We start from the raw sequence: 10,358 nt of genomic DNA, 5'->3' as shown, positions 1-10,358 counted from the left end.
ATCAAGATTAATCATATGTGTCTGGAATGATAAAGGAGATTCTGTTTTTAACGAGCATAAAGTAATTCTCTGAAGAGCATAGAAGTCAGGGGTACAGTGATAACTAATATTTTTATTTAGTTAGTTAGTTATGAGAAAGGGTCTTACTCTGTCACCCAGGCTGGTGTGCAGGGTCTTGCTCTGTCGCCCAGGCTGGAGTGCAGTGGTGCGATCTCGGCTCACTGCAACCTGCACCTCCCGGATTCAAGTGATTCTCCTCCTCACCCTCCCGAGCAGCTGGAATTACAGGTGCCTGCCACAACACCCAGGTAATTTTTGTATTTTTAGTAGAGATGAGGTTTCACTATGTTGGTCAGGCTGGTCTCGAACTCCTGACCTCAAGCGATCCACCCACCTGGGCCTCCCAAAGTGCTGGGATTACATGCGTGAGCCACCACGCCTGGTCGATAACTAATATTTTATAAAAGAATGTACCTGGCCTTCTTCCTTCTTGCCAAACGCCACCAACATGGTGTTCAGGCGTTTCATGGAGGTTGGCCATGTGCGCTACATCTCTGGACCTCGTGCGGGAAAATTGGTCGCACCTGTAGATGTTATTGATCAGGGCTTTGGTTGATGCACCTTGCACTCAAGTGAGGAGACAGACCATGCCTTTCTTTTTTTTTCTTTTTCTTTTTTTTTTTTTTTTTTTTTTTTTTTTTTTTGAGACAGAGTCTGGCTCTGTCTCCCAGGCTGGAGGGCAGTGGCGCAATCTCAGCTCACTGCAAGCTCTGCCTCCTGGGTTCACACCATTCTCCAGCCTCAGCCTCCCAAGTAGCTGGGACTACAGGCACCCACCACCATGCCCAGCTAATTATTATTTTTTTCTTTTTTTGGTATTTTTCGTAGAGTCAGGGTTTCACCGTGTTAGCCAGGATGGTCTTGATCTCCTGACCTCATGATCTGCCCTCCTCAGCCTCCCAAAGTGCTGAGATTACAGGCGTAAGCCACCGTGCCCAGCCAGACCATGCCTCTCAAGTGCATGCAGCTCACTGATTTCAACCTCAGGTTTCCACACAGTGCCCACCAGAAGTATGTCCGACAAGCCTGGCAGAAAGCAAACATCAATACAAAATGGACAGTCACACGATGGGGCCAAGAAGATTGAAGCCAGAGAAAGGAAAGCCAAGATGACAGATTATGATCATTTTAAAGTTGTAAAGGCAATGAGGAACAGAATAATCAAGAATGAAGTTAAGAAGCTTCAAAAGGCAACTCTCCGAAAGCTTCTCCCAAAAAAGCACCTGCTGCGAAGGGTACTACTGCTGCTGCAGCTGCTGCTAAAGTTCTAGCAAAAAGATGACCACTGTGGGCAAGAAGGCTCCAGCTCAGAAGTTTCCTGCCCCAAAAGCCACAGGCCAGAAGGCAGTGCTGCCTCCAAAAGCTCAGAAGGGTCAGAAAGCTCCAGCCCAGAAAGCACCTGCTCCAAAAGCATTTAGCAAGAAAGAGATGATTAGAAAAGTAATGAAAGTTCTGTTTGGAAGAAAAGAAAAAGAGAGAGAGATAGAAAAGAAAGAAAGAAAGAAAGGCACCTGAGTTATAAGCAAGGCTCTAAAATGCTAGACTGCTTATGGATTTTTAAATTGCATTATACAAACATGATCCTTATAGTTTTGTTTCCCTGGTAACCATTTATGATAAAAATAATCAACTTGATAGAGTTCCTCTGTCAGCTTTTGTCAAGATCTGGGATGTTATCCTACAGCTGACCCTTGAATAATGTGGGGCTTAGGAGGTGGCAATACCCTGTACAATGGAAAATCCATGTATAACTTTTGACTTCCCCAAAGTGTAATTGCTAATAACCTATGTTGACTGGAAACATTACCAATAACATAAACAGTTAACACATATTTTGTATGTGTATTGTATTCTTACAATAAAGTAAGCTAGAGAAAAGAAAATGTTATTAAGAAAGTAATAAGGAAGAGAAAATATATTTACTTTTCATTACGTAGAACTGGGTCATCATAAAAATCTTCATCTTGTTCATCTTCACATTGAACAGGTTGAGGAAAAGGAGGAAGAGAAGGGGTTGATCTTCCTGACACAGGGGCAACAGAGACAGAAGAGATGGAAGAGGGAAAGGGAGGAAGGAGAGTCAGGACACTCAGTGAAACTTTATGAAAATACATTGTAATTTCTGACTTTTTGCTTCTTTTCATTTCTCTTAGAATGTTTCTATATGGTAACACCTTTCTTTCACTGCTTTAGTTTCAGTGCCTGTGTCAAAGAAGTTTCAGTGCCTGCATCATAGAAGGGTCCACGTCATTCCTTTTGTCCAAGAAGTCAAAAGCAGTCTTGAATAATTGGAACCCCTCTGCCAGATTGTCTAACGTCAATTTGTTTTCTGGCATTGCCTTTTCTATGTCTTCTTTCTCATCAAGTGGCACTGGTTTGGAAGCACCAATCTCCACCACGTCTTCTTCTGTTAATTCCTCTGGTGTGGTGTCTATTAACTGTTACATTTCTCCAAGATCCAGATGTTGAAATCCTTCACTTTTCACTTTTTTTTTTTTTTTTTTGCCATATCCATAATATCTTTCATGATTTCTTTGATTGGCTCTGTGGTAAATCCTGTGAAGTCATGCACAATATCTGGATAGTTTTCTCCAGCATGAATTTATTATTTCAATCTTGATGACCTCCACACCTTTCTTTTTATAACAACGATGACATCTTCAATGGTGTTATCATTCCAGACTGTCATGATACTCTATCAGAGTTATCTTCCATGGCATTGACTATCCTTTCCATTGAGTACCTTGTGTAATAAGGCTTAAAGGTTCTTAGGAGCCAAGGATCTAGAAGCTGAATTAAAGACATTGTTTTTGGGGGCAAGTAGACCACATTGACAGCTTCAGTGTTGAATTCATGGGGTTCTGGGTGGCCAGAGGCACTGTCCAATATCAGAAAAAAATTTAAAGATAGTCCTTACGGGCAAGGTAATTCCTGACTCCAGGAACAAAGCACTGATGGAACCAATCCAGAAAAAGGGTTCTCATTGTCTTGGCCTTCTTGTTGTACAACTATAGACTGGTAGCTGATGTTTTTCTTTTCCCTTCAAGGCTCAGGGATGAGCAGCTTTATAGATAAGGGCAGTCCTGATCATAACCCCCCTGCATTTGCACAAAACATTAGAGGTAGCCTGTCCCCTCCTGCCTTAAATCCTGGTGCTAACTTCTCTTCCTTACAAAGAAATGTCCTTTGTGGATTCTTTTTTCCAGAATAGGACACTTTGATCTGCATTAGAAACCTGTTCAGGCAGATATTCTGTCTCCTCAATGATTTTCTTAATGGCATCTGGGAACTTGTCTACTCTCTCTTGGTTGGCAGAAGGTTCTTCTTTCATTATCTTGACATTTTTAAAGCCAAACCTCTTCCTAAAATTATTAAACGATCCTTTGCCGGCATTAAATTCTTCAGGTTTATATCCTTTGCCTTCCTTTTGCTCTAAGTTGTCATATAATGACTTTGCTTTTCCTCAAACCACATCACAGTTTATAGGTATGCGTTTCTTGTAGGAATCCTGCACTCCCACAGAAAAACTGCATTTGCAATATTAGACAAAAAGGCATTTTGCAAAAAGTGTAAATTTTTCATGCTTGCCAGTGTAGCTGCAGTGATAGCTTCATGAATTTCCTTTTCTTTTTTTACAGTCGTTCTTAAGCTGAATTTATTTATCCTGAAATGATGGGCAACCACAGCTGCAGACTTCAATCTACAATACATATCAAGCAATTCAACTTTTCCTTGTAATATCATGAATTTTCTCTGCTTCTTAGGAGCACTTTCAGCATTCATAGTGGCACTTTGTATGGGTGCCATGGTGTTATTCAAGGTTTACAGTACTGCACTAAACACAATGAAAAACACTAGAGAACCAAAAAAGATTACTTTTTACTGCAATAGGCAATTTACCAGAGAGATGAACTGCTCACACAGAGATGATTAGCGTCCCATGGCATTTTAAGTGGATACTAACAGCACTTAAGCTCACAGCGGTAGCGACAGGAAGTGACTGTGAAATTATTACAATAGTACAGTAGGTACTATAGTTAATTTTATGCACTTATGATTTAATACAGCATCGGTACATTTGTTTACATTTCTCTTAACGGCAAATGGTGCCATGTGTGGTCTGTAAGCATGTGCATACGTTTTGATAAATTTTAACTTTTTATAATAGATTTGTGCTATTTTATGGTAATAAATAATAACACAGACTAGTATCTACATATGTTTATGCATTTGTGACATACCTAATCTTTTAATATATTTCTAAGCTATGAAGTTTGTGAATTTTTCCAAATTGTCACAATCTCCAAAAATTTTTCCATTATATTTACTGAAAAAAATGCATGCAAGTGGACTCATGCAGTTCAAACCCATGTTGTTCAAAGGTCAACTGCACTTGCAAGCTAACGATTGCCTGTTTCATGAATGCTGGTGGAAGACATGAGATGTCTGGGTCAGAGTTCAAGGACTTCCTCCCAACTCATGAGCTTCGTGCTGATTTGTTGCTGTTACCTATGTCTCCCAAGTCCCACAGGGATGAGGCAGAGGGCCCCTGTAGATGCCTGCACATGCAGTGGGTTATGATATAGGAGAGGAACATTGAGTTTGGGGAATCTTTGGCTTTTATGGCAAGTGTAAGCAAGCTTGTTCTTTAACCAGAGAAGCATTACCTCATCGCTTAAAGTTGCTCTCTGCAAACATACCTGAGTAAAGCCTGGGTCAGGGCCTGTATTCTTGGCATACCAGCAAGAATATGCAGTGACACTCAGGGCCCATCCCAATGTGCTTCTCCCAAAAACCTCTAAGTTGAATGATCTTTAGTTCTGTGTCAAACTCCTGTTTTTCTTCCTCCTTCCTTATACAGTATCCTAAGGGAAATACTACAAAATGTCTCAGAAAGTGTTGGTTGGATATCTAAAGTTTAAAAAGGAAGCATCCACACCAGCTGGAGATTAAAGAAGCATCAGTAGAAGTCGGTGACCATTAACAGAAATATTTTTAAAATAAGTCGAGTAGTATTTTTGTAGCTCTCTCCCTAACCTTTCTTTTCCACTATTTGACCAAACTCTACAACAATAAGAAGTAACAGCCAGGCACAGTGGCTCACGCCTGTAATCCCAACACTTTGGGTGGCTGAGGTGAGCAGATCACTTGAGGTCAGGATTTCCAGACCAACTTGGCCAATATAGCGAAACCCTGTCTCTACTAAAAATACAAAAATTAGCCAGGCGTGGTGGCTTGGCCTGTAATCCCAGCTACTTGGGAGGCTGAGGCAAGAGAATCGCTTGAACCCAGGAGGTGGAGGTTGCAGTGAGCCAAGATCACACTACTGCACTCCAGCCTGGACAACGGAGCGAGACTCTGTCATAAAGAAAAAAAGAAGAAGGAGAAGGAGGAGGAGGAGGAGGAGGAGGAAGGAGGAGGAGGAGGAGGAGGAGAAGGAAGAAGAAGAAGAAACAAGCCTGTCTTCAGCCTGTCTTTAGTTTGTTTTAAAACAATTGCTTAAAATTAATAATTGCCAGTATACTTAGTAACACTCATTGCAGTGAAGCAAATCATGCCCAGTGTAAAGCAAAGATATGGCCAGGCTCTCTTTTCCCTTCTCCAGTGAAGGCAGAAAGCTAAAGAAAGCCTTGCTACTAAGGGATATGGGCTGTGGCTGTGTCCTGCTCAGAATCAATCTCAGTGTCTGCTCTAAAGGCTGATGACAACTAGTTTAAATCAAGTTCAAGTCCCCTTCAGCCTTAGAAGAAATAGCTCCTCAAGTTATGGAAAGATCCCAGAATTCCTTGCAACTCATTCTTTATTATAGAATTGTGAGTTCTGGAGTTTGCAGATTTTCTTTTTGTACTACATGAAGCACATTATAAGAAAGTATCCTGTAGCTTTCATTTCGGGGGAAAATAGATATAGTCCTCAGAGATATTCTGAATCCATTCTTGTCACAGAAGTTTCTTCACAGGAGATCTCCATGACTCTTTATGTTTCAAGGTATTAATTTCACTTGGAGCATTGTTTCTCCCACACAAAGAATTTTATGTTAAAATACACTATTTTATTTATTTCTTTAGAGACAGGATCTCGCTTTGTCACCCAGGCTGGAGTGCAGCGGCACAATCATGGCTCACTGCAGCCTCAACCTCCTGGGCTCAAGTGATTCTCTTGCCTCAGCCTCTCAAGTAGCTGGGACTACAGGCACAGAACCATGCCTGGCTAATCTTATTTCTTGTAGAGATGAGGTCTCACTATATTGCCCAGGCTGGTCTCAAACTCCTGGGCTCAAGTGATCCTCCCACCTTGGCCTTCCAAAATGTTGAGATTACAAGTGTGAGCCACTGTGCTGGCCTAAAATACATTTTAATAGAGTTTTTCCTAACAAGCACCATTGGCCACAACTGAACTCAGCATTTTAACATTTTTATGTGACGATCAGTTCTAGATTTGATGTAAAAGGCCCAACGTGTACTCTTAGCATCACTTTACAAAAAACAACAACAACAACAACAAAAACCCACTGCCATGCTGCAAGGGATCATTGGCAGAAATGGTGATTACAGTGCTTATCCTACAGGTCTGTCGACAAGATAAAATAAGAAAATCTGAGAGCAGTTGCCTGGCAGGGTGTCAGTACTCTTGGCATACCAGCAAAAACATGTAGTGAAACTCAGGGCCCATCCCAACCCCTGCTTCTCCCAAAAACCTCTAAATGGAATAATCTTTAGTTCTGTGTCAAATTCCGATTTATCTTCCTCCTTCTTTATACAGTATCTTAAGGGAAATATTACAGAATGTCGCAGAAGATGTTGGTTGGATATCTAAAGTTTAAAAAGAAAGAGAACCACATGAGCTGGAGATTCAAGAAGCATCAGTAGAAGTCAATGGCCATTAATAAAAACATTTTTTGTTAAAATATTGAATCTGAATAGAAACCTCCTGTATTTCATTGCTTAAATTCCTTGAGGGTAGCAACTGCATCTTCTGCATCAGTGTAGCCCCTGCCAAGCACAGTGTCTGAAGGCAGGTCCACAGACATTGGCTGAATAAACGAGTGCTCTGCTCCCAGTCCGTACTTTCTCTGTGTCATAAAAAAGCTGACATGTCTGTGCCACATTTGAGGATGACATTGGATTTCCACAGTGCCTTTTCGCCTCAGAGCTCATATTACTTCCTATCAAGTTATTTCCCTGCCCCTCATCCCATCCCAGTGAGAAAGCAGAAAATCCTAGTTCCTTACTGTTCTGGTGGTGGCTCTTCACGCTTACAGAACATTAGGCACACCGGGAACATCACCTAGAGGGACACTGACGTCACCTCATCATAACATACGTCTCTGACAACTGTCAGGAGATATTCCAAGTAAACAAAAAGACACCGTGAATGCCACTTAGGGGTTCTACACAAGGAACTATTAGTGATAAAACCTATTTATTCTCTTTGAGATGGTATACTGGTGACCTCTAGTGGCAAAATTGGTTCAAAATCTGCTTCTATTTCCCACAAAATTTACTTCTTTATTAATTCATACTTTAATTTTATCCTTTATTTAGTAACATTCTCTACTTGTGGAATGTTCTTAATTATGCACAATGATTTGTGTCTGTTCATATCCAAGTAGTACAATTTTGGCATTTCACAGAATCACAGAACTTTTGAGCTGAAAGAGTTCTCAAGGGATCTATCAGTCTCATTTCATTACATGTGGAAAATGAGATCCAGAGGAGTCAAGTGGCTTGCCTGAAGCCTCACCACAGTGGGGGGACAAAAAGTCTTCTGACTCTAGCACACTGCCTGCCAGGTAGTAGGAGCCAAGCAACTAAAGAGAAAATGGGATCTTGTTTAGAGTTCCATGCGGAGGAAAAGTATGGATGCTGTCCTATCCCTCACTATTGTATCCTGGGTGTGTGCGGAGCCTTTAGTTCACAAGTCTTCAGAGAGAGTACAAAGCATCTGAAGGACCATCCCTGAGGATCCTCACCCATATCTGCATAGACATCTAGATCCCATGTCTCCAGCCTGAGTCTGAAGTCATATTGGATGAGACTTCTGGGGCGTCTTGAGAGAGTAAATGTATTTTGAGTTTGGAAGGATGTAAATAATCTGTGTCCAGAGGACCAGCTGTGGTGATTTTTTAAGTGGTCACAAATCCTTGACATGCCCTCATAGGCATCCTCTCCTACGTTCCTTCCCCTTGAAGCTGAACAGGCTTGGGACTGCTTCCACCCAGAGAGTGTAATGGAAGTGATGCTGTGTGACTTCTAAGGATCAGTCATAAAAAGGACACACAACCTTCCTTGTTGGTCTTAGAACACTTGCTCTAGGGAAAACTAGCCACCAAGAAGAAATACAATCCTCCACCAAACCACTGTACTGGAGAGACCATATGTAGGTGCTTGAAATGATAGCTCCAGCTCAGCTCCCAGCCAGCAGCCAGCTTCCACCATGGCTGTGTGAGTGAGCCACCTTAGATACACAGCCTGTCTAACTTCAGATGACTGCAGCCCCCACCTACATCTGACTGCAGCTGCAGGAGAGACCCTTAAGGGAGAACTGCTCAGTTAAGTCCTTCCTGAATCACTGAGCTGCAAAATAGTGAGGAAAATAAAATGGTGTCACTCAACAACACTAACTTGTGGGGTAAATTGTTACACAGCAATAACGTACAGAACAAATAGTTTCTTAAAGACATTTCTCTCATTCTGTAACAAACACTGGATGAAAATGCAAAATAACATACACATATTAAATACTGGCGGAATTGCAGTTAATCTGTTCAACTTTCATAAATCAGAGTTCTTGGTCCAAATGAATAGGTATTCTAGGTGACAGAAATGTAAGTTCTTCCTCTTTCTTGAAATGGTGATTCCATTTAATAGAATGGTGATTAAAATGGAATGGTGATTCTATTTTAAGAAGGCTAAGTAAATTTTATGAAGTTTTCCAAAGGGAATTTTCTATTTCAGAATCCTAACCTTTCTCGACCAGTTTTCCCCAAATGAACCACAGAACACAGAAAAGGATGTGAGTGACCACTTTCTGAATTCTCCCAAGGGTGTTTTATAACTAGTACCTTTCTAGATGCAAGGAAATAATTTAATTCATTGCATACAATGAACACTTTTGGAAGGCTTAGTTCCCTCTCAGAACCCAGGCTGAGAAGGCTGGGAGGCACTATAGGATAACTCAGCCATGCAGTAGCGTTGTCAACTGGAAACTGAAGTTTAGAGAGGTTAAATAATTTGCACAATGTTACCACACCAAACCTGAACCAGGGTTTGATTGCAGGGACTTCAACTGTAGAGCTTGGAAACTTAGTCATTACTCAGTGTTCCTAAGAAAAATACTCCATAAATGGGTAATAAACAAGGGAAATATTTGCCTTAGCAGCAATGTTTGTATGTGAACAGGTAATGGATTTAGCAGCAATGATTGTAACTATCTGGTAATGCAAATTACAAGTGCGTAAACTCACAGTTATCTGAGCCAAAGACTTCTTTTTCCTTTTACTTAAAATAATAAAGCTAAAACTTTTTTAAAAAGTATTCAATTCAGATTAGTGAGGTGTTGCTTTATCTCCAAACCTGTAGGCCATCAATACAATAGGGAGTGTGAATCAGGGGAAGGACAGAGGAGCAGAGTTCAAAGGTCAGGCCCCTCTGAGACCAGAGCGAGAAACCAAAGGGATTAGGAGTGCATAGGTGAGAGAGAAAGAAAGGAAGGGAGGGAAGACAGAACACAGCAATGGAAAGAAGACACACGCCATAGAGAGCACTCAAGAGAGGATCAGAGGCAAGATTACAACAAAGGACACAGTGGATAAAACGTTTGTTGAGGGAATGAGGAAAAGGGGAGAAAAAGAGAAGGTATGGGGTATAACAAATTAAAGATGCTACTATTCGTCATTCTTTATTAGAATGACGAAAATAATACCAACTACGATGGATTAGGAAAAGTAGTATAGTGAGATGGCAAAGGCAGCTCTGATCTGTGTCACCATTTTGTCAAAGTGGCATATCTGATATGTAGAATTTAAGGTCACAATCCTAATTTGAGTCCCGGCTTTGAGATCCCATGTGAAAATATCAATGTTTGGTTTATAAACACCTTATCTCCTTAGGGAAATTAAGGTTAACAACTTCAGGAGCCCAGCCACATTGCAATAGGAACATGCATTGTCTACACCCACTTTCATCCAGTGGCTTTCACTGCAGGAGGTGCCAGCCTGAGAGTCAAATCAGATGCACTGAACTGACAGCTGGGTACATAATGGGTGAATGGATAAAGGAATATTCCACTTTTCCTCA

The 10,358-nt window shown here is 41.1% G+C and overlaps 1 pseudogene; it reads left to right on the top strand.

Moving 5' to 3' along the window:
• Positions 1 to 508: 508 nt before the first annotated feature.
• On the top strand, positions 509 to 1,575 carry LOC104654346 (annotated as a pseudogene).
• Positions 1,576 to 10,358: the final 8,783 nt, after the last annotated feature.

The sequence above is a fragment of the Rhinopithecus roxellana genome, chromosome 2, assembly GCF_007565055.1.
Source record: "Rhinopithecus roxellana isolate Shanxi Qingling chromosome 2, ASM756505v1, whole genome shotgun sequence".
Classification (NCBI taxonomy): Eukaryota; Metazoa; Chordata; class Mammalia; order Primates; family Cercopithecidae; genus Rhinopithecus; species Rhinopithecus roxellana.
This window is presented reverse-complemented; position numbering and strand designations above follow the sequence as displayed.